This window comes from Anser anser (genome assembly GCF_964211835.1).
Source record: "Anser anser genome assembly, chromosome: Z".
NCBI lineage: Eukaryota > Metazoa > Chordata > Aves > Anseriformes > Anatidae > Anser > Anser anser.
In genome coordinates, this window is record NC_139723.1 from 72378362 (window position 1) to 72403807 (window position 25446).

The following is a 25446-nucleotide window of genomic DNA, read 5'->3' on the forward strand; positions in this document are numbered from 1 at the left end:
CACCAAGCTGTGTGGTGTGGTTGACATGCTGGAGGGGAGGGATGCCATCCAGAGGGACCTGCGCAGGCTTGAGAGGTGGGGCTGTGCAAACCTCATGAGGTTCAACAAGGCCAAGTGCAAGGTCCTGCACCTGGGCTGGGGCAATCCCAAGCACCAATACAGGCTGGGTGGAGAATGGATTGAGGGCAGCTCTGAGGAGAAGGACCTGGGGGGGTTGGTTGAAGAAAAGCTCGGCACGAGCTGGCAATGTGCATTGCAGCCCAGAAAGCCAGCCCTGTCCTGGACTGCATCAAGAGCAGTAAGGATAGAAGGTTGAGCCAGGTGATTCACCATCTCTTTGTTCTCATGAGGCCCCACCTGCAGTCCTGTGTTCAGCTCTGGGGCCCCAGCACAAGAAGGACATGGAGCTGTTGGAGCGAGTCCTGGGGGCCACGAGGACGATCAGGGGGCTGGAGCACCTCTCTTGTGAGGACAGGCTGAGGGGGGGCTGCTTTTGGTTTTGTTTCATTGAGCTCCATTGTCTACTGAGGAGATGGGGCATTGATTTCCTCAGTTGTTGATGAATAGCTGACAAAAGGGAGTAATTCTGTGGAAAAGCATAGATAGGCTAGCAGGTGCTGAACTTATCAAAGGGTGCAAAGATCAGGTGACGTGTTTATGTTTAGCATTACTTAAAATTATACTACATTTACATTAGTAAATACATATTGGTAAAAAGTACTAAAAATAAGAAAATATGAACTGTGATGACTGGCTTAATGGGTACCAGGGACCTTCTATGCAAAGTGCTAAAGGTTCTCTGGAGCACACTCAGTTACGTATGGAAAACGTTACACCACCTCAAAATGTGCCTTTCCTCAACAAGAATAGTCTGCCTGTTTGTTCTGTGTTTTAAACTACAGGCTGTAAAATGCCAGTAATAAATACCTTTTTGTGCAAGAGTGAGTACAAGTCACTGTAAAAAAATTATATATTCTTGTTTCATAATATATGCGTAGAGTTTTGTGCTTTATCCAGATTTGTTTCAAACTTAAATGTGCATAGAGACAACATGGAAAATTAACACTTTCTCATTTTTAGATTATCGTTTAACATTTTTGGTAATTCTATATCCTCCATCAGTCCTTCAGACTGGTACTGTACCATAAGATGCTTGATTCTCACTTGAAATGATTTCTCTTTCTAGCTGTGTTTAAAGATCGGATGATGGGGTACTTCTTAGGTAGTTTAAAAATGCATGTGTTCATTTTCTGCATTTCTAGCAGTTCTACCAAAGCAACACATAAGCACCATGCAGAAATAAATATATTGAGGAAAGTAGCAAGCACCTGTCACATGTGACTTTCTGTCCCTCTCCAGACAGACATGTTAATCTTGTGCCTCTTCCTGACATTTAGACAACGTTATCTCAGGCCGTGGACAGATTTTTAAGGTAAAGTGGCACCGAGTTTGTGGGTAGCCAGGTTAAAGAAAAAAAGAAGTTAGATATTTGTTTCAGCCCACGTCACCTAGGAGGTGCACCTCCCTATTACAAATGAACTTCCTAACATTTTCTTACCAGCGCATTTCAACTGCATTGATTGTTCCAGCTATGCAGTGATATTTGCCTTGTGTAGAAAAACCATAGCAAAAATAAACCAACCCTAAAAATATATCTTAATGAATTTGTGCTTTACTGCATTGTCACAATTGAATTAATATGAAATACAAAAAGTATGTGAATTACACAAAAGAATTGTTTACTCAAGTTAGTAGCTTCATGCACAGTGTGCAATACATATCACTAAAATATTACTGTTAATTCATACATTTCTTATGCCAACTGAAACTATTTCCACATATTTTCAAGTTGTACTTTTAAAGTTAAAGGAAGAGGTTGTGCTGATTTTAATGGATTGCCGTCTTAAAAAGTAGGTTCTCATAACTGCCAAGTTAAAAATGTTTGAATGTATGAGTCCACAGCCCCCCCAAAAAAGCAAGATAAAATTTCTCTTAATTCCATGTTGACCTTAACAGAAAGAATGAACGCATTTCCTATCATTTTATATTCTAGTTTAGAATATAATCTGTATTTTCACATAACTACAGATACCATTTTTTCTGCAATGAAGTACATTGTATTAATGGTGTGTGCCTTTAACCAGTTATTGATAAGTGAATTATTCATAACTGATGCCATTCTCCAAGGAAAATGTTGGTGAGTTTGAATTAAATTGAAATAATTTTAATTTTAGTGGTCAGCCTATTGGTAGTGGCTTATTACATTTCCTCTGCTAATGGAAATAAAGTTCCAGAAAGAGACTTAGAGGGAGGGGTTAAAATTTAATCTGAGGAATCGTTAGTACAATGCTCATTTTGAGTACAGATATATGTATTTACTCCACCAGCTCCTCTCAGAATGAAACAAAGTGATGAAATGCACCAGAAGAGCACATTTCAGTTTAACTATTTGAGCTGATCTAAATTCTGTCACTTATGCAAATTTATTCACAGCAGTAGAAATTTGTATTGTAAGCGTTGCATAGCGTGGGCTTTGATCAACTGGCAATTTGAGTCCACCAGTTAGGATTTGTTTCCCTGCTGTGGGCAGACCTTGCTTTGAAGCAAAGGAAGTGCTGTCAGGGTGAAGTACCCTTTGCATTCATTACAGAAACAGTAGTAAGATTTTCCTCAGAACACTAAATTGGTACCCCCAGTTCTGTGTTCTTTACATTGAATTGTAAATTTGAATGTTGCAAGGTAGAACTGCTTTCTTTTGTTTATAATGGAAGAGTAACATTAAAGGTAAATAGTACTTGTATTTATGTGTATCACACATCTTTTCTTTGATGCTTATATAATCACTTCCTATTTCTGTAACCTAAATTTGTATTTAATTTCCCTGAGGGAAGGAGGAGTGTTTGAATGAATAGGAGATCCAGACATATTACTACTTAGCAAAAAAAGCTTTTATAGCAACGTTAAGGAAATCTTCAGAATATTGAGAACCAATTAAGAGAAATTATACTGTATTCCTTTTGACAGAAGTGTTAAACAGATTTCATTTTGTAAAAACGTGTTTAATCAAAACCAGCTGACTGAAAACATTTGCACTGAGCAATCTGTGAAAGTGAATTTGTATACTGCAGCTATGGCAGGGGTAACCCCCCACGTCAGACTATATGCTGTGTTGCCACATCCACTACAGAGACAACTCCTTCGCCCAAGGAATGTTATCATTCTCCTTGGAGCCTTCCTCATGCTGCCAAGTAAACCTGATCTTACTTTGATCATAGACGTTCTTCGCCTTAAAAACTGCATAGCATTCGGTAAGGATTCCTGAACAGGTGCGGGGTAGTTTCCTTAATCTGCTCTTGCTCATTCATAACAAGTATTTCGATGGCCTAAGTTGGCAGCTGTGAGTTTTAGTACAGGAGCTGTGGTAAAGAAACAAAACCAAAGATGCCAGACATAACAATGGCATAAGGAATTTTCAACATCCGTGATGTTCAGGGTCACTTTGTTAGCACATTTACGTTAGCAGACTGTTCAGTCCTACAAGGACACTTCGAAAGTTTGTAATGCTGCTGGTTTCACACTTACGTTTCAATTTAAATTGCTGATAGCCAAAACTAGCTTCTTTTCGTGTATTGCTGCCAACAATTTAGAAGGAAATCTTGTGAGGACCCCTCTAAACATGCGAAATGTTCCGGGACAGATGTGTACTGTAAGATTCAAGTAATAAGGCTTTATCAGTGTAACTTCCACAAAATAATCTATTTGTTTGTTTAATTCTTTATAATAGATAGAGCCAGGCATTCAGTTATACCCTTGGTCTTACTGTGGATTCATGGATAGGGTTTGGGGGGGTTCTGGTACAGAATACCCTAGCTAACAAAACCTTTTAACGTTAGCTGTTTTTTTTTCATTAGTCCCCACAGAGACAGGTTTTCCCTTCTTCTAGATGCATGTCGAGGTGAAAGTTTGAATGATTTGCAAGAATATTGTGGGTGAATGCTTTATATGTCTTGTGCATAAAACGCGAATAAGCAACTAAATGCATGTTACAACTTCATACCATAAAAATGTATGCACATAATTTATTTGTACATTACTTCCCCAAAGTAAGAACAATTCGACATGCTGTTACATCCTAGGCATCTGTTGGCCAATAACGTAGATCCATCTCACAGCAAACCGTCGTAGACTGCCATTATATCCGTGTGTGGCCAGTCAGTCCGTGCAGTGGTGCGCAGATCACCGTGTAGCTCTTCCCACTGGTGTACAGGATTGCATTCTTCTTGCCATGGTTTGCCCCAACCCAAGGGCAGCTGACTAAAATGGGATCTGAGGCAGGTAGCTCTGATGCAGACAAGGGGAGATGAATCCCACATTTCCCTTTAGATCTCTTCTAACTCTTCTACGATGCCAACACGGAAGTCGCAGTAGGTCTGAAGACTGTCTCAGCAGTGGGCAGAAGGGCAGGTGTGTACTTGTCTAGAAAGTTATGTTCAACACTTGAGAGTGGGAAGTGAGGATGGTGGAGGAGGATAAAGGCCAGATTTTTTTTTGTTCGTGGTTTGAACAGGAAAACATCAATGAAAAGACAAAACACAAAACACCAATGGCAGAGTTGCTTTGCATTATTTTTTTCTCCATCCAGTTGTTCCACCCCTCCAGCTTGTGGAAGGACTGTCCTTTCAGTGAGCTTGTTTGCATTACCACACAGTGTACACATGCCCTGTGCTTCCATGAAGGATCGCAAAATCACAAAAGCATTTATGTTGGAAAAGACCTCCAGGACCATCTAGCCCGACCTTTAACCTAGCACTGACCAGTCCAGCACTAAACCATGTCCCTGAGAAACGAACAGGTGAGAGGTTTCAAGTGCAGAGGTGAAGGCGAGTTATATGATCGCAGCTGAACGCTCTGCTACTGAGCTGCTGATGGTACCTGCCACCGACGGTGCGGGGGAAGCATCTCTCAAAAGCAGCAGTATTGATTGAGGTAGAGATCAGGCTATTTCCCTGGCACTGGTGATGTTTCCTTACGCAAGAATATCATGCCTGCCAGAAGTTACTTTACTGATGGAGATAAAAGCTTTAGTTTTCAGCTCAGATTCCAACCAGCTTGGCAAACTGCCATAATTACATCTCGAGAGGTAACAAGCACAGATTTTCTCTGTATACTGAGAACAACTTCTACTAAAATCTTTGAAATATATATTATATCCAGACTTGAAACAATGTGGCAGAATAATCTGTACGTAAGACATTGTTTGAAAACACTCTCCTATCACATTTGCAAAGGGAATTTGTTATTTCTGCTGACTTTCTATCACAAAGAAACCCATACTTGCTGGCATTTGGGGAATAAATTAATAGCCTACTTAAAGGAGAAGGAGATGACTTGCAGAGGTGCGTAGAGAAGAAAGTGTTTTACCAAGCTGTTTGTTTATCTCCTGCCTGACCTGTTTTTTTGTTGTGCCATGAGAGTGGCTGTAAGGTTTGTTGTGTTACTCAGGCCTTCTGGAGGAGGTAACTGCTAGGCTTTCAGAATCAAAACAATGGACAGAAGTGTCCCGTGACATGCACGAAATACATTTTAATGCTATTAGGTGTTACATCCCTTCGCAACTTATCAAAGCAAAACTTCTTGCCTGACACTTGTTTTCTTCCCTCTACTGTTCCTATCTCCAGAAGTGACCTGCTGGTAACATTTAGCACAGATACTTTTATCTCCCAAGAGCTTTATAAACATTACTTAATCTCACTAGGTCCTTAATTAAGCCTAAATATATATATATATATATACGTATATAAAACATATACATATATAAAACAAACACAAACAACAACAACAAAAACCAGAACAAAACAAACAAACAAAAACAAACAGGGAAGCTGGGCCAGATAAGTATGTTCAAAGAGAAATTCTTCAAAGCTGAAAAAGTAGAGCTGATTGGGGAATGCTGGGATGAAATGTAGTTTTTCAAGAAAAAGACAGCTCCAGAGAGGAGCTCGTTTCAAACCTGGCAATTTCTAGCAGGGAATTTCATGGTTAAAAGATATACCAGTCACATCCTGCTAGCTGGCCTGAAATGATGAAACAGTTTGGGTTTTAGATCTACAGAAAGAGAACAGGTTATTGCAAACCACTTTCCAATGCCAGCAAACAGGCTTTGGAATAGCGACGAGGAACTAAGGCAATAAATTCACTTGCCAAAGTAAACCTCCTTCCTGCCCCAAGTCCGTAAATACAAACGTACAACAGCATTGTTCCATTCAAGTGTCTGATGGACTGGAAACCTTCAGGTAATGGGAGAAGAGGGAGCAAAGGGATTATGGTGGCGAGCGTGCGTGAGGCTTTTTGGGGAGCAGGGCTCACGGCAGGGCGGGCAGCCCCTACCTGCTGCACGGCCCCATCCTTGCCCCGGCGTTACGCCAGGGGCTGGCAGCCCGCAGCTGGGGGTGCCTGAGGACAGAGACGCAGCACGGGGGAATGTTTGCTTGCCTGACTTTCAGTGGTCAGCGGAACCTGGGAGGGGTTTCAGTGCAAAGTTGATCGTGTGTCTTTCCAGTTTGCGGGTCAAATTGTATTCTGCCAGCCCTGTGCAGCCTCAGTTAGTTAGCTGGGAGAGGGGTTTGCTTCACTGTGCAAATTTAACAGCATCACCATTGTAGCAAGTGAGGAATATGTGGTGGCCACGTTTCTTTAAGTGGGACTCAAAAAGAAAAAAGAAAAAAAGAAAAAAGAAAAAGCAAGCCAAATCCAGCAAACAAAACACAAAACTCTTCCTGGTATTAGTGAGTGAGGACTGCAGAAGCAGGCATATCATTAACAACATCCTTATTAATAATGTATTTGTTCTGGGTAGTGCAGGAAGGTTTCAATCACTCATTATGTTGTTTGTTGAGTAACAATGACACAGTCCCTTACCAAGTAGTCTCCAATCTAAATAGTCTGTTTTACATCTTCTAGGTAACATTTAACTATAAAAATGTAAATGAAAAGAGAGGAAATGATCCTGGTCTTGTTTAGCTTCAAGTAATAGACTTGCAAATCATAAATTATATATATATTTTTCAAAATGTTGGCATTTTCCATGCCCCTTGGACTTGTGAAACTCATGCACCTGGTCTTGCAGAAAGAGAGCTGCCAAACTTGCCCCACACAGTTGATTTTTTTTCTTAATTTCTCTTAAAAAAAAATCTTCAGTAGATTTTTGCACCAAAGTTCTTTTGTGCCCTTCTATAAGAAGGGGGAATTAAAATCAAAGCAGGCAGGGCAAGCAGGTGTTTTGGATGAAGGCTCCTGATGCAGTGAGTTTTCCCCATTTACACCAACTCCTGATGCAGGACGAGCATTAGGAGGAAATCCACACACGGACCTGGGGTAAAAACACAGCACTCTGGCTTGTGCTCTGCACAAAGCCATGATCAGGGGCCCGGGCACCCTTCAGAAAGGGAAGATCCTTCACCAAAGCTCCCTTCTCCTGTCTGAGCTCCGTCTGTGAGAAGCATAAACGAAGTTGTGAAGCTCTTTTTCCTCTTCCCCAGCTTCCAAACTTATGCTGAGCATAGGAAAAGTGTGAATTTGATCCTGTGAATGAATAACCAAGCGCACTACGCCAGACTAAAGAGCACGCCACGGCCTCAGAGCTGCGAGGGACTCTGTTACCTGGCAGGAGGGAGACCATGAGAGGCAGCCCGAAAGCTGTGGTGCCAGCTCAGTAACGAAGATGTAACGTGGGCGTGATGGCTTACAAGGCAAAATTTAATTTCCTGGTACAAACAAAGGCTGCAAGAGAACATAGTTCAGGGTTAATAGTGACTTCACAAGCCACACTAACAGTCGGTGAATTTGGGTTAGGAAAGAGGGAGAATCACATTTATTCCCCGTAAAATTGTGTGTTGCAAGTCTGTTGATCCTCACGTTTTGATGTAACGTCTGTCATGTACTCCTCACAGCCCTGTGTTAGTATAACCTCGTGCAGTGGTTATGTTTGCGTTTGCCCCTGCGTAAGTCTCTTGTGACCATAAACATGTTTTAGCCAAAACGTAAGACCAGAACATCTGTATTTATTTATGTTTGTGGAAAAGAACACCAACTATTTTTTTTTAAACTTGGTTTGATTAGTTTCCATTGAACATTTGTCACTTGTGTTATGCCTCTATGCAGACAATGCTGGGGTTTAAAAGATAGGGAAATCCAGGTAGATGTTCAGAATCTATGCTCTGAAAACCAGTCTCAAGCTCTTTTGGGCTCAGGAGAAGCAGGTTAGAAAAAAAGCATCATGCTGAACCAGACCACTGGTCAGATACTGGCCCCACAGGCGTGCATTTTCACCCATGGTGTGTTTGTGAGTTTTTGCATGTGTTTGTCTGGTTTTTGCATTTCAGAATCCAAATTAACAGACTCTGTCTCGTCCAAAAGTCAGTTAAGGCCTAAGACGAAAAAAATGCCAACAAAACTTAGGAGCACCTGGTCTTTGGTACTCAGCCTTGTCATGAGAAGTCTTTTGAGAGACAGAGTTGAGAAAAGAGTATGTGGACAACTGATGTAAACTTCATATTTTGGGTTTGGTTTGAGAGAATTATTAAGCTATGCAGCCAATAAAATCTCTTAAAATAAGGATCTTTAATAGGAAATGTGGTTTAACCCGGCCGGCAGCTAAACACCACACAGCCGTTCGCTCACCCTCCCCTCTCCCTCTCTGGGATGGGGGAGAGAAACGGGAAAGTGAAGCCTGTGAGTTGAGATAAAGACAGTTTATTAAGACAGGAAAAATAATAATAATAATAGTGATAATGATAATAGTATTAATAATAATAATGTGTAAGAAACAAGTGATGCACAACGCAATTGCTCACCACCCGCTGACCGATGCCCAGCCTATCCCCGAGCAGCCGGCCCCCCCCACCCCGGCCAGCCACCCCTATATATTGTTTAGCATGATGTCAGATGGTATGGAATACCCCTGTGGCCAGTTTGGGTCAGCTGTCCTGGGTCTGTCCCCTCCCAGATCCTGCTGCACCCCTAGCCTGCTCGCTGGCAGGACAGAGCGAGAAGCCGAAAAGTCCTTGGCTTGGTGTAAACACTGCTCTGCAACAATTAAAACATCAGCATGTTATCAGCGCTCTTCTCATCCTAATCCAAAACATAGCACCCTACCAGCTACTAGGAGGAAAATTAACTCTGTCCTAACTGGAACCAGGACAGGAAAGCATGCAGAATTGTTGGTCTTTGTTCTATTAAGAAACACAAATTCCAATATTCTTATTTCCTGTTTTATATCTCAGCATCGGGTTATCACCTGAATAAAGCAGCAGCCAGCCATGGAAAACCTCCACTCTCCTTTCTTTTTAGTGCATGCAGGTCCTCTCAGAGCCTCTCTCACATGGTCTTCCTCTGCAGTAAAACTGGCTTGTAAAGGGTGGAGAGGTTGAGAGGGGAAGTGTTATAGCTGCTAGCCTGAGAAAGGGACTTCACAACTTCCACAACTTCCTAAGGGCTTACTTTGCACTTCCCCCCCCCCCCCCCCCCCCCGACCTGGAAGATTAATAACATCTTCTGTTTCTCCCTCTGTCCATTTTCCCAGTGAAATAGGTTCTTTTTCTCAACCTCCATAACAGTATGGCAACTTTTAACGTCACATTGGAGATATGGAAAGGGCTTTAATTTGGACATCCCAGATGATGGAAACACTCTGCTGGCAGCCAAGCCATCCAGTCCACTGGCAATGATGCACTCTGGCAGTTCTAAAGAAAGTTTGTGAGGTGAATCCTGGACTCTGCTCATGCTTTCTCTGTGCTATTTCCATTGGGGAAGAGAGATGCTACCACAGTAAGAGCTAAAATCCAGTAAAGCCACCTGCAGGTAAATGCCTGGCTGTTGCATAGTGTCTGTGGGGGTCAGCTGCTGCAGATGCAATACCTGTAAAGGACATCTTATTGAAGCAGACAGTAGAAAAAAGGAGGTGTTTCTCTGCACTTTTGGCACTGGAGACAGAGCTGGCACCACACCTTCGTCTTCCTGGTGCGGAGAGCCTGAAGCCTCCTCCCCAGCACAAAAGCCTGCATTATTCCGCTGAGCTCCGCTTCCACCCCAGTCTGTAGCAACCTAACGGTCAGGAGGCCCGCTGAGGGAGCAGGAGATCCAGGCTCAGGCCCTCACCCCTAGGTGCCAGGCAATAGCAGAGGCTGGGACAAGTGCCCTCATCTCCCCCCCGCCGGGGCTGCAACTGCTGCATGGGGTCCTGAGCCCCAGCTGGGCAGTGAAGAGGGAGCCACGGCAGCATCGTCTGCCTGCGGGGACATCGGCCAGCAGGAAGGGACGTGGGTGCTCCAGTGCCTCCTCAAGGTGCTTCTCTTCCTTCCGCCTGTGTAAGGTGTTGTCTAGAATAGGGGATGTCTGAAGAGATCATGGCTTGGGGTTTTGTTACCCACACAAACAATTGGAGACATCTCTACAAAGTGCAAAGTATAATTGTAATTTATACCCTCTGTTCATTCATGATTTAGGCCATTCTAGGAAAAAAAATAAAATAGTTATTGCAAGTTGATTATTGTGTGCCTTAGCAGAGTAATGGGAAGCGAAGTAACAGAGAAGTCCATTACATCTACCAGTAAGCCAAGAGCAAAGGCTCAAATTAAGTCTTGCTGAAGACAGCAATGATCCAAAGTTGTTTTAACACGATTTATCCTGACTTAACAAGCGGAATTGGTGGTTTTGTTCTTCACCAGTAATCAGCACTTCTGTTGGAAGTTTGGCTCCAGAGACTTGAAGGCTCTCAAGCCTCGGTTTCCTCATGTGTGCTGCACAGAACTTCTTGGTTTGGGGTGCAGGTACACGGGCAGGGCAGAAGCATGTGGCTACTGTTCCCCGTGCCGTACCTTTCACTGCAGAAAGCTGTTCAAGGGCAAGGAGGGGGTTAAAGAAGGGCAGTTTACGCCTTCCTGTGCTTGTGTAATTGGAGAAAGGTGTGAGACACAGTGCATTTACAGTGCATTTTAGCATAGAGAAAGTCACAGTCCTCTGCTCAAAAAATTAAAGGCTTTGCTCTCAGATGTAGCTTTTCCATCAGTTAAAGTAGAAAAAAATCAAGACAGAACTTTAAAAATGGCTAAAGGAAGAATTTGCCTTGTTTCTCAGGGCAGAGGAATGACTACCTTCTCACTTGCAATATTTCTGCCTGCAGGTTAGAGCTTTCATTTGAGGTTTGAATTCAGTCCAGGCCAATATGTCAATAAAAGCCTTCACGTTCCTCCAGCCATAATTGCAACTAATGCCATTGTCAACTATGTCAGTGCAATTCTGGGAAAAGAATTTCTGGCTAACTTGTTCTTTCTTTGTATGTTGGACGGCTGCCTGTATGTTTAAGCGGAGTCATAGCACAATATTTGCTATTGTTTCCTGGCTTTATTTTTTATTTTGAATTTCTCAATGTCATAAAATGGAGTTATTTTCTCAGTTTACATTTTGCCCTGTTCTAATAGGTTTGACATTCTAAATTATTGGCACATTACACAGCCTCCATAAAGTGGAAATCATGTTCCGGGTCTGCCATAATAATCATTTCCTTGCTGTACTTTCCCATTGAAGTGAACATGCATTTATTTTGTTCTGGAGCTGTGAATGTCACTGTGAACTCCGAAGGCACAGAAGATGTTAAACTTGAGCTAAAATCGAGTAATCTGACTGAAGAAGTGAGTTGTATTCAGCATGCCACAGCATTTTGTCAGCAGCAGAGAAATGAATGCCTGCAGGTATCCGTGTTTGTTCTGTGTTTGTGTGACACAGGATATGTGTGTGTGTGTCTGAGCAGCCACCTGGGAACACTCTGCATTTCTTGTGCAGGGTGCTTTGGTTCCTTCTCCCACCCCATCACTGCTACAGCTTGGCACACTCCTTACTCTTACTGGACTGAAACTTTTGCAATCTGTACCAGGCGTTTAAAACTGCATCTGGAGATCCCATGCGAAGCATTTGTCAGAGCAAACTACTTGGTGTCAGTATCCTCGGGGACACAAAGCACCCAGTTCTGCAGTGTCGAGGAGACAAAACCCAATTAGTACTGACGGAAGCCATTTCTTTAGCACGTTACTTCAGTAACACCTTTTTTATTTAGACTATTCCTCTTTGTGCTATGTTGAAGTACATTAATGCTGCTAATAGTCTTGTCCTTACCTAAGTTCATATTAATTAAGGCGCTGAGAGCTGTCTTAGCTTTGGTAGTGGCAGTTTAGACTTTTTAACAGATTTTTCACTGTAATTAAATGCCAGCAATGAGTCAGCTTGTTGATTTCAACACAAACGACTTCCCCGAAATCATACGTGAAGTGGCACACATTATCTTCTCCTCTTAACACAGTAGAGCCTCATTTGAATGTGTAGTACTCTGCAGGTGCCTTATTCTCTTATCCTGGTAGATAACAGTGTCAAGCAGGAACCAAGAGCTACGAAGTAAAGCTGTAATAGCCGGTCAGTTTGATCGCACGATAGTAATTTATTATGAGGCTGAACTGTAAAACTGGTGTTGGGACAGTGCAAGCATAGATTAAAGTCACTGAGGTTAGCAATTTCTTATATCTTGTGCTCTGGAAATTTAGGAATGGTAAGAACTGCTGTAATGAGCCAGAGCAAAGGTGAGCCTGGCTGAAGAGTCATGGACTTCCTGAGCTGATTTATCTAGTTCGGTCTTAGAAAAGGTCCCAGCAGACAGCCTGCATGGCACTGGCAGTGGTGGAGGGTGGCAAAATATGGAAACCACCTGCTGCTGTTGCTGTGCTCAGTTCAGGCAGATACCACGCGGTAATATTTCCAGGCATTAGAAAATGTGAACCTGTGACCTATGTCATGTGTAGCAGGAAATTTCAGGTGTTATTTTCCCCAGAGTTTTCCCCTGCATGAGTCAGGAAAACCCTTTCTGATGCCGCTCACAGAAGAATTACAGATATTATCAGCCTCCAAATATACAACTTTTTTTTTTTTTTTTTTTTTTCTCATGGAAAGCCATGCGTTTGTTCAGACTGAGTGTTCCTCTAGTATCACAGAAAATTATCGACATGGCTGCAGAAATGAGAGTTATGAGAAAATGGAGGGGTATATACCAGGGATATACCATTCCCAGCTGTCTTTTGCCAAAAAACGTTCCAGTCTCTTTCACGAACAGCATGGCTGCTGCCCTACCAGCCGGTCAGAAAGGGGCTAAGGCGTGCTAAATAACACAGCCCTTGTTTAGGGTCTTTCACCAGCTGAAAACACGACACTCGAACACAAAGCTGGTGCATGGCAAGTGGCTCTTTGGGGCTGAGCCTGTTTACAGTGCAGCGGGTTTGGCCTGTGTGGTCGCATGTTTAGCTTTCACACAGAGGCAATATCTAATAACAAAGATGCTTGGTTTGTTTTTGTCCTCCTGACTTAATCCTGCAAATGTTTGTTTCCGAGGCATTTCTATATGCAGCACTTCTACTGCTGAAAAGCCTCCTCAGCGAGGAGGGCTCGGAGGATGCAACGGTGAGGCAGAGCGGCCTTGGTGCTGCCGCATAAGCAGAGCCTCTTCTCCCACCGGGCCGAGACTTCCCCGTGTGCACGTACGAAGATAAGAAGAGGTAAGAAGGGGAGTCCTGCTGAAGCCCGCTGTGCCGTACAGGACAGAGCCGACTTCGAGCTGCTGCCCAGGGTGGGGCTGGCAATCACGTTCTTCCCCAGCAGCCGGGAGGTCGGGCCACACGATATTTCCTGTAACTCACAGCCAGCTCCCTCAGCGCACCTCGGCTCCTGGGAGGAATGGATGTGAACTTAGTCACTGTTCTTGCTCTCCTAACAGTCGCAGTCAGTCAGACGTCTGAGAGTAAGTACAACTGCAGTTTATCTGTTTCTATGTTTTAATTTCCTAAAAGTAGAAGGAAAAAAAATGAAAAGAAAAAAAAAAAAATCCCAAGGCGTGTCTACCTGGAATTGTGTCTCCTTAAGCCTCTGCAGCTCTGCAAGGGATCAAAGATGATAGCTTAAAGGTCTGTGCTGTAGCATGGGAAGGTTTTAAAACTGAAAGCTGGCTCTCCTAACCCGTGTAGAACAACTGGAGTTTGTCTCAGTGGAATTAGTTTCACCTGAGCATTCCTTCGTGTTACCCTTAACTGATGTGGGGACTTTGTCATTCTGCAAAATGGCTTAAACAAGGAAAAGCCGTGTGGGTAATTTATCATAGCAAATATTGTCAGGAACACTGTAGCTGAGAAATTTTCGTTGCTGAAGGTGTAAGACCGTTAAAGCAGTAATTTCCGACAGAACACGTAATAAAATTTTACTGTTTGTTTAAAGGGATCTCTCTAGTTCAGCTGTGCTTTCGTACTTTCTGAGCTTCTTGAGAGGCAATATGCTAGAAAATCACTTGTTCTTTTTCGTTTTATGTTCACATGTCCTGGATGGCAAAGATTTCAAAATGCTTATAAGGACATACTTCACGTAACCAATTTCTCATACGCAGCGAAGGGGTTTTCACAGCTTTGCTTCGCATTCACTGTGCATCTCAAGGCTCCATGAGATCTCCTAATGCTTGCTTTTTTCCTCCTGTATTCCCATCAAAATAACTTTCATAACAGATTAGCCAGTGCTGTGCTTGAATTCATAGTGTTTTTTTTGTAATTTGCTAGTGTAAAATAAGTTGTGTTCTCAGAGAAGATGACTCAAATTATGGAAAACATCAATCTTTGCAATTTCTTGCAAATATCACTTGCACTTTCCCCATTTTCCACTGGTTACAGTAGGAGTAGGAAATGCAGAGTTCCCTGGTGATTTAGAGAACACATGGACAAAATGTGCCTTAACGTTTTGTCCCATTAAAATGGCCACTGCAACTGCTGGCCTGAGAAGATTGTGTGAGTTCCTTTCCATTAGATTTATGATCTGGCCAGTCAGCAAGGTCTTGCACAACAGCTATGGCATGTACACACAGACACAGGTCAAAGTAAAGGTTTTCTTAACGCTCATTCTTTCATACTGAACTACCTGGCACAGGGGAAATACCTTCATCGCCTAATTTTCCTTACACAAACATGTTCCACATTTAACAACAACATTCAAACAGCAGAGCCCGCAATAAAAAAGGCAGAACTGCATCTGGTTGTATGGGCACGGGCACACCCTACCCTCATCTGAACCAGCACTCGCGTTAGGCTGCTTAGTTAGGCTGGCCATTATGCATCTGTTCATTTCAGTGGCACGGTACAGAGACATGAATAAATTTTGGGCTGCTACATACCGAATTACAAAAGTTTCCTTTGCTCGTAGCTGTGGATTGGCAGCTGTTGAACTGCCGCCAGGTAAGCCATCTGGTGGCCAAACTACACCCAGCCACAGGCAGGAACGTTTCTGCCAGGCAGTGCCAGAAAATAAGCAGAGCAAGGCTGTTTTGAAGTGTGGCAGGAAGGGTTTCCAGGAAGGTGTTATTATTATTATTATTATTATTATTATTATTATTATTATTATTTATTTATTTATTTATATTTTATTTTTCCCCTTAAAGTAATTAAAAGAAAAAAAAAAAGGTCAAATTTGCTTTGAAAACAAACAAACAAAAAAACAAACAGGATATTCTTCTATCCACTCATTGCTTTCAGCATCATGGTTTTACAGTGCCAGACACTGTCACACCTGCTGTGGCAATGCATGAGGGGCTAAGCAGCAGGTTGGACAAGGAAACTTATTTCAAAGGTGGTTGATCCGAATTTCAATTTGAGAAGACAGTTCTCTTTTGAAAACTCCTACATATATTTAATTTTGAAGACATGAAGACAGAAACTTGATAATTCTTGCATAATAAAAGCATCCAAAACAAGTGCTAAATGCTACAAGGTTGGAATCACATGTAAATAAGACTGTCTGGGTATTCCTGATGCAGTTAGCTGTAGTTATCCCAGTCAAGTTATTCTAGTAACACCAGTCTGGTCACCATGAGGGTCATCTGTGCAGTGTGGGAGGTGGGTTTCTTCTTATTAAACTGCATTGCTTCATAGAAAAATAAGAGATATATGTTAATATGACAACTTCTTGTTGCATTGCAATGTGCAAGACATTACATGTTTTTTTTTATTTGCTAAGAAAAGTAGAAATTTCACCTTCTGGTTAGGCACTGGATAATAGTGTTTGTTTGACCACACCAGTATCTGGTCAGAAACATACTGCTTGACAATTTTCAGAGTGCACTTTGCCAATTTTCAGCCTGCATCAAGGATGCTGCATGGGAATAGAAAGCTTGCAAACCGATGGTGATTTGACGGACCAAGACACATCTGCAAATCATGGCCTGTATGGCACACCCATCTGTCAGTCTCCAGTTAGCCCTCCTGGCTTGAAACTGTCTGTATTAACAGCAGTCCTCCTAGCAGAGCAGAAAAGGCATCACTAAATAACTTCATTTATATTTATTCTAAGCCAGAAAATTATATATTATGATTTATATTTTATTAAACGTTATTTTCACCACTTTAGCAGATATAGCTTAGAATCCCTTCTAAATCTTTTCTTTGTCTCTTTTTCAGTTCTATGCTTCAGGTTTGTGTATTCTCATACAATCTAGATGAAGGAAAGGTTTAATAAGGCACAGTTCAGCATCTGAGTTCCCCTCTCAACTCCAGCTGTTGAGCAACCTCCGTGTTTTAACAGAGTACAACTACGCTGTGTTTGCCAAGGATTCTAGCAACCTGCTTTGTTCACCTGCCAAGCAGGCTCAGAGCCTTCTTCATAATGAAATAGTTACTGACCTACTTTGTGTCAAGCTAAAAAGACATGCTTTAAGGTACTGAACTCTTAAAGCAGCCCCAAGTTTGTTTTAGATGAAAGAAACATTTTCTGGCAGCTTCATTAGCAAACGGGTACTAAATGATCTGCCTTACAGCAGTTAGTATAAAGTGTACATGTTCTGAGATAAATCTTCCTTCCAAGGGCAGAGCCTGGATTCGATGGTCATAAATCAACAGCACTGGATTAAGGAGGGAAATTTATCTACGGGAATCGCTGTACTGAGACTAGAGCGTTTTAATACTTATCATAGTCTGACTAATCAAGACATTAATCCAGTTAATCAATGCAAGGACTTTTTGTGCATATGTACAAAGCCTACTTTGTAACCACAAAAGAATTCCATTAGGAAACACTGATGACTGCTGCTGATAATCCCAGCAGTGCCGAAGTTGTGCAATCAGTGCAGGGCTGCATCAACGCACGATGAATTTGAGACACTTTAGCCACAGATCTCACATTTCAGTTTAGACACAGAAAGAGCCCCAGGTTCCCGGATTTCACCATGCAAGATAAGCTGTCTGTCTGAACACAGGGTTTGTTGGGAGAGCCCATTCTGCTTAATAACTGTGTGCATCTTTGCTGGACTCCCTTGGTCTGTGTAAATGCAAGACCTACCTATCGGGTATTTGAGATGGGGACCAAAAATGTCTTTCCCACTGTTCCCACCTACAGCCCAGTATTTCTATTGTGCTTGGTTAAAAGGAGCAAAAAGGTGCAGGGGTGGGAAATGCCATGGCTCCATCACTCGCTATCTATTTCTGTGTGGCTTCATCTCCTTAACAGGCTGCCCGGGGAGGTTGTGGAGTCTCCTTCTCTGGAGATATTCAAGGCCCGCCTGGACACCTACCCGGGCAGCCTGCTCTAAGGAACCTGCTTTGGCAGGGGGGTTGGACCCGATGATCTCTTGAGGTCCCTTCCAACCCCTACAGTCCTGTGATTCTGTGATTCCTCTTTTTTCTCCACCTGGTCCCCTTCAGCTAAAATATGAGACAATGACCTGTCCTGCTGTGATAAATTTCCTACAGAAGAGCCTGGCTGAGCCAATGGCTGCTGTGTTTCTCCCAGTGTCTACCCACAGGGGAACATTTATCTAGCCCTGTCTGCCTAAAAACGGCAGCCAGAGACCAGCAGAATAGCTATCTGCTACTGCTGCTGTATTCCACAGGAGGTCCCTTCACCAGGCACTACAGTTTCTGTAAATGGGAAAGAAAATCTAGGGTAATCAGCCCAAAACTGGAGAAAGAGTGAAGTGTTCATGGCTGCTCCAGAAACTGAGCAGGAAGCAGTAACTGCTTTTAACATTTCTTGCCTGAACTCTAGATGACATGGCCTTCTTCAACTGCTAATCATGTGGCTCTCGAATTTGAGAATGATGACCAAAGAAAGCAAAGCAGAAATGATGAAAAACGTTTCTACATACTGAGTTTGGCTGGGTAGAGGATAAGATATGGAAGCCAATGCAAGGCTGTCCTTTCTCTCCACTTCTTCTGAAGTTGGTAAAGCTATACATAGCATGTTAAATAAATCCAGCATAATAAAAAGAATAGTAATAGTGTATTCCACAAGCCGCAGAGGCAAAGCATGCATCCAAAAAGGAGGTCCTTTCTAGGCATCCTTGAGAGAGAAGGTTGGGTGAGTGAGGGTGTTTTCCAGTTACTCTTGTTTGCCCTCTGCAAGAGTGCTTAACTTGCACCAGTGGAATTTCCTGCAAGATTTGAAGTAGTAGAGGCCACCCCAAAATAGGACACAAAACATTTAAATAGCAGTGGATCTTTCCCAGGTGAGTGTTCCCAAGGAATAAATACCAAAGCAAGTAATACCACCTGCTGAAATAACAGCAGAGCAATCCCTGAGTGGACCTGTCTTGAGATGATTGCTAAGCTCGTTGATCCTGTCAGCTGCTCCTTTAGTGTCCTCATTAAAGAGGCTCACTGTCACACAACAGGTCTAAACAGTTTTTGATAAGCAGCCGTGGATTTCTCATTGTGTCACTGGGCCACAGAGACAAGTGAAATGGCCAGCACTGGAAAAATCTCTTGAGTGACAAAGGGCAGTAAAAGGCCAGGCCAACATCCGTGTGTAAAACCGCAGTTCTTTTCTTTTAACCACTGTGTGGACCAGTGATTACAACTAATGAGCCTGACCTAATTGCTGAAACCCAAACATATTTCTGGTATTGGGTTGGGCTGAATTCATTAGCTTTGCTTATTACCACCTAGTTCCTTCCCACTTATGGGATCAGAGCACAGTTATGTTAATAACTCATCCCAGTGCTCCAGGACAAGAGGTCCCTTCTTCTGGGGCTCGGGGGAAATACAGAAGTTCCTTGACTCACTGCCCTGACTGTTCTTTAATTTCTATTAAATTTAATTTCTATTAAATTCTAATTAATTTCTATTTGCCATATTGTAACTGTACATGCATGTACAGAACAACAACAACAAAAAATCAAATTTTATTTAAAAGCGATAGCTTATTTTTTGTTGAAAAGCAGTGAAGTTAGTGCAGACTGGAGTTCCTCAGGGTCAACACCCATACACGCCTATGAAAGCAAGACTGCCTCTCTAAGCACACGCCTCCAACAAAAAGTTACTAACAGGTTCTCAGTCTCTGTAAGAAAGGGAAATAAGCACCACCTCATTCACACTCTACTACAAAATTTCAGTCTGTTTTCTGTCAGTGTATTCACCAGTTTCATTGGAGTCTGTTGTGTGTTCTCATATGTAGAGGCATACTTTTTTGCATAGCTGCATGATTTAGAGAGGATTAATGCTCCAGTTCACAGATCGACTGAGCATCAGGTAACTGAATTCATTCTAAAATTGCTAATTTTAATTAGCAATTAATTTTGCTAATTTTGCTTTAATTTCCTCGTATGTTTATACAGCTTATACAGCTATTAAAGTACATCAAAAATAATTTATTAATTTTCAGTTATAAAGTGTGCAAAGGACAGTTCAATACAATCCAGATCAAGGGAACAAAGCAAGTGACAGCCGAGTACAAGTTCAGGAGACAGCTGCCTCACGCTAAAACCTTCTGTAGTATCTGGTGATTCTGCCTGAGGCTGGCGGTGCTGGCCTTGCAAGTCTTTTAGTTTACTAGACCCCAGAGAAGCACAGGACTAGACCTCAGATAACATTCAAGATACAATTACCCTTCCCTGAGCTTTTTTTCCTGTGTAATTTTTCTGCAAGGAGCCGACTGGCAACAATGAACGTTCATACTTCAGTCACTAACAGTCATAAACCCTCAGAAAAAATTAAACTTAGTGGTGCTCTGTGAGTTGAATTCCCATTTGCAAACATGAATTAATTGGCTTCATGAACAGTATGCTGTTTTCTCTCTTCTCAAGAGAGAAAAGAAAAGGACATCAGGGAAATAATACATGTAACATACAATACTTAATTAATCCTTTTGCACCATACAATTATTTATAGCCTTCCTCTCTGGGTTGCCGAGGAGGCAACTACCAGAGCAGCTGGTGCCTTTCACCCTCCTTTATGACTGTGCAGTCCCAGGGCTCTGTCAGCTACCCCACTGGGTACAAAAACCTCCTGCAAGCTGTAGCAGGTAGCGTGACTGGCCTTTGGTCAATTTTGCTATACTGCTAGCTGCTTTAGCTCACTGCTGCAGCTCTGCCAGCATGCTCTGTTATTCTAGCTCTCAGAGAGATTTCTTGTGAGAACCAGGTCACACAGTCTTCTTAGGGGAAATTTTGTAAAGAGACTTCTATTTTCTTGTTTACAGCAACCATTGAAAATGGATTCTCTCGCTTATTCTTATTTCTATCTTTTTTGCTCTTTGACTCCTGCACTCCAAGGCTGAATGGTTACTTAAGAAACAGCATGACTCTTTTCATGGCCAGGAAAAAAATAAAATCAAATAGGAAGATTCCTTCCCTACCGTACACAGATTGATTCACTGGCTGGGACAGAGAAGTCCTTGTTGTGCTCACTTTGAAGCATGGTTTTGATCCCGAGACTCTCACATCCGAGATAAATCCCTCAACCACACAGCTCGCCTTGTCCTTGAACTCTCAAAGGGAATCCCTTTTAGAAGGTGTATTTCTGTGTTAGTGATGAAGAAAAACAAACATTAAAGTGTTACTATTTGTTACCAAAAATTCTTGAGTTAGGATCTGATTTTTAACCTCTAATCACTTTTTTTTTTTTTTTAATTTTAAGATGGTGTTTATCAAGCAGGAAAAAATCTGCAGGAGATCATTCCCTAGCAGAGACATATTCAGTCATGAACCCACAAGCCCCAGGGGAAAAAGAAAACACAAAATCCATCAATAGCATTAATAATTTCAAAGACAAATGATAATGAGGCTGATTCAAGATCTTAGGACGAGAGAGGAGGGTAAAAAGCAAGAATGCAAGAAAACATTTTTTGCTGTGAGGGTGGTCAGACACTGGAAGAGGTTTCCCAGAGAGGTTGTGGAGTCTCCATTTGTGGAGATGCTGAGAGCTCAACTGAACACAGTCCTGGGCAACCTGCTCTAGTTGATGCTGCTTCAGCAGGGAAGCTGGGCTAGATGATCTCAGGAAGTCCCTCTCAACCTCAACCAGTCTGTGATTCTGTGAAGTTAAGCTATGGGTTGTCCCCTCATATCTAAGCCATTTCTAACTTTGTTATTACTCTTTTTAGCTTTGTTTCCTGGGGCCTTTAACTGTTGCACGAAAATTTCAGATGAAATTCCCAAAGGAATTCTCCCAAGAGTGGAGAGGTTTGAAATCCAGAAAGCTGATGGCCTGTGTCACCTAGAAGCTGTTATGTAAGAAATGTTTTGGGTGCTTCACTGTGAGAGGGGTACTGTCAAATTGAAACATATTAGGCATCATTTTAACAAGTAGAATCTTAGTTTGCTTACAGAAATTCATTGAAACATAAGATTGTGTGTGATCTAAGAATTGTCCTTTGTTGTGCTGTTTGAACTTAAGGCTGCTAAAATTGAATTTCCTTTCAATAAAAATATTGATCTTTATTCAGCCTGCACTAACTTTGACACGTGCTTTATTTTCACCATTGAAAAAGGACTTAGGCACCTCAGGGTTCTCTGATTTATTATTTTTTTATTCCAATTCTTGATCCCCTGCAAACCCTGCCTAAACTCACTAGTTGGCTTTACTTTTGCACATAAGCAATTTAGCAATTTCAATTATTTTAATTTTTTATTATTATTATTTTGGCTGGTACAATATTACAATGTTTGGCTTAAACTGACAAATTTGTATCTAATACTGGAAATTTTTCATTTCTAGACCATTTCCATGATGACCACAACAATAGTAATAATAATCTACTTACTTTTTTGGCAATAGAAATGTAGAGTTTTGCAGTGTGGTTCTCTTCAGAATGACTGAAGCAGGAAAGTTTTTTCAGACTTTGGAGGAAAGTGTATTCATGTAAACCTTCCGTATTAGCAGTTACCATATCTGAAAACAGACAAAAGGAAATGGACATGCTACGAAATATAAGATTAAACATATTTCTTGATGCTTTTGTAGGTGAATGATAAGTATGATATTTATTTATTTATTTATTTATTTATTCATTCTTCATTTTTTTCTTTGACAACTGATTTCTGCTCTGGCAGTCTCTACGTAGGAGACAGAAAGTTCTGTGTGAGCCCACAGATTAGAAGAGTTAAAAAATGGATGAAGAAGAAGCACAAGATTGCTGGGAAAAAAGCTCATGGTAGAAAACACAGAAGAAGCAAAAGCAATAAAAAAAGAGAGAAGCAGCAGTAACATGATGAAGCAAGTCCCATGATGAAGATACCTGTGGCATACAGCACTCTGAACAGACACCAAACTACATCAATGAAGGATGACTATAGCATTAAAATAACCTTCCAAATATCTATGTTCTAGAGACAGCAGTGGCAAAAATCATCACCTGTATACAACGATGATGCTGGGCCAATTACCAACAAAATGACTCGATGTTCCTGACAATGTCTTGTAGCATGTGCTCTGCTGTACCTCCTTGATTTATGGATATACTTAAATCCCCCTGTTTCTCACACTGCTTTCACAGCTACCTCCCTGTGATTTCTATTTAACATGCCAACAATCCTTCTCATTGTTCTATTTATCCCACTCCCAATCTTTGCTCCATTTCTTCCCTCTTTGCAATCATTTTTGTGCAATAACATTGTGCTGCTGCCTTTTTTTTCTACTCTTCTAGTCACAAACCTGGACTTTTTTCTATTTTTTTTCCTATGTGATTTTACAGATACATTTCTAGATCCTAGTTTAGTGTTGGCCAAAACCATGGATCTTTTGCCTACTCCAAACACTCTGCTCTCAGCCATTATTATCGCTGGAAATACCAGAATACCATTGAACCAAGCCTGGTCATCGGACTCGGCATGTGGCATCCAAAGCTATGCAGAAAAGATAATCTCGATTGATGTTGTGCATTTAATTCCCCCTTCTTCATGGCATTTGATGAATTAGCTCCTCAGAGTTATCTCCTGTATTTGTTCTGTAATTCTTATGTCTAACTATACTGCAGACATGGGAGGATGCAAGGCAGATGACAGTAGATAGAAGCAGCCTCTTCTGAGTTCCCTAAAGAAGAAGAGGAACACCTATAGCAAGGCCACTAGAGAACAGGTAGCACACTCCCACAGACACATCACTGATGAAAGAAACTCCTTCCGAAGCAGATAAGAGAAAACAAGAAACATAATTATCATCTCTGATAAGCCAACGGTGCCCTAACAGGGATGAGGCAACGCTTCCTGCAGTTTCTAGGGAATACTGTGTACGCTGCTTACACTGGCACAGCTCCATCCTCTGCCTGCCATGATGACATGTAGGAAGCAGGCTGCCAGGAGCAGGAGTTGCAGTTTTTTTTTCTGGCTGGGCATGCACAGGAGCTCTTCCTGCCGACTGCCTTGTACAGCAGTGCGTTGGTGTCTTGTGTATTAAACGGAACCCAAACCTCATGGGCCCAGGCTAGCAGAGCACCAAGAACACTGAAATATATTACACTGTGCTATCGATTCCCAGCAGCTCTGTTCCCTTTATTCCTTGTGCTCTGCTATTGATTCCAGATTTTATCTTCATGCTTCCCTCTTGAGTCCCCATCCAGGTGGGTCTGTGATGGCATCTTAGCTCCTCGTAGCTTTCTCACCGATGCAACCAGTAGCTTTTGAGCCTATGGAGTGTACCCTAAATATTGAGACTGGTATAACACTGACTGTACCCTAATTTCCATGTCTGTTTTATCGGGGATATTCAACATATTCAGAAAAGCAGAAAGTGGAGTCTAAATGTATTTTTGTAGTTTTTAATAACTGCAATTACTACAATGTCACGAGTGTTGTAAGACCCAGCCGGATCTGCAACTCGAATGCTATTAAAATATTTGCCTTTACTGGACCTATTTTAAAAGACAGTGTGTGATATTTTTGTTTATGGCTTCCAGCTCTTCATACTGTATGTTATCTCCTATTAGTTTCTCCTGGATCCAGCAGATTAAATTGAAAGATTAGGAGAAGATAGAGGCCATCTATCTCCAGCTGCCAAATGTGTTTTGATTTTGTGTTCCTGTGCATTCTTTTGGGAATTGAATTAGGAATAACGTCTAGCAGTCAATCCAAAAAAATGTCTTCTCCAGTATTGGTATATCAAGTATCAAAACAGCACTTTGAAGACCTGCTCTCTGGTACAGCTTCATTTATCCCTGAACCCTGACACACAAACACCAAATACAAAAAGGAACATTCTTCCAGTTTCCAAACCTTCACTTAGGTGACCTCACACTCTCTGTACCTGAGCATTATTTTTGACCTTTACTATTTTGTACTTGGCAACAATATGAAATCAATATTTTTTTCTGTAGTTATCTCAACATCTTGTTTTGCAGAAGGGCTTATTACAGCACATGACTTTGTTTTCCAAAAAAATGATAGCAATGGGTTTAGGCAACTAAAGATGCAGTCAGCTGCTTCTGATAACCTCACTGAGCATTTTAGTGACTTAGAAGCCTAGTTTCCATTGAATTCCATCCCAATTTGGCCAATGATTCATTTAATATTCTTGAAAATTCCAATAAATTTACTCCGTTTCAAGAAACAATTTTAACGTTTGGTTGTTTAATTTATTTTAAGAGTCATCAAATCTTAAAATATTAACTTAATATGGTGATCTCTGTCTCTCCAGGCTTTAGAAAAACCTGTCACAGATAGGATTGCCTAAGAACTACGAAACAGAAACAAAGATTCTGGCAGGTCTATCGAGACAAAACCAGAGTCCTAAAGTTGTTACCGTGACTTGTAACCAGAGGTAAAGGAGAATCATCAGACAAGAAACACTTTTCTCTCAAAGCACTTGGTTTAGGAGATTCCACTCACTTCTGCGTAAGTGAGAAATGCTAAGAGAGACTCAAATTCAAACTCATCTTCTGTCTTAATGGGCTCAAATGATGAACGGGCTTTAAGGGAGGAAAAGGATGTTTGTTTGTCCTCTCACTGCCAACGTCTGAGCTTCAAGGTCATTCTGAATTATTCCGGGTTTCTTTGGTAATTGCATCTTTAGTGAGTGGACCCTTCCCGTTCTCAGGTTACAAGTTCCATGGTTACAGAGGTGCAGCAATCCTTCTGGCACACAAATACACCAAACGCCATCTCTGTTACAGTCTCTG

At 41.8% G+C, this 25446-nt stretch overlaps 1 long non-coding RNA gene across 2 annotated transcripts; it reads left to right on the forward strand.

Moving 5' to 3' along the window:
- The first annotated feature begins 6269 nt into the window (after nucleotides 1-6269).
- On the forward strand, nucleotides 6270-22528 carry LOC310890016. Of its 2 annotated transcripts, none has more exons than XR_014576968.1 (3): nucleotides 6270-6293; nucleotides 13429-13834; nucleotides 22388-22528. It is a non-coding gene; the product is annotated as an uncharacterized lncRNA (long non-coding RNA). The 2 variants fall into 2 exon arrangements; XR_014576969.1 differs by lacking the exon at nucleotides 6270-6293 and adding an exon at nucleotides 9569-11747.
- The last annotated feature ends 2918 nt before the right edge of the window (nucleotides 22529-25446 follow it).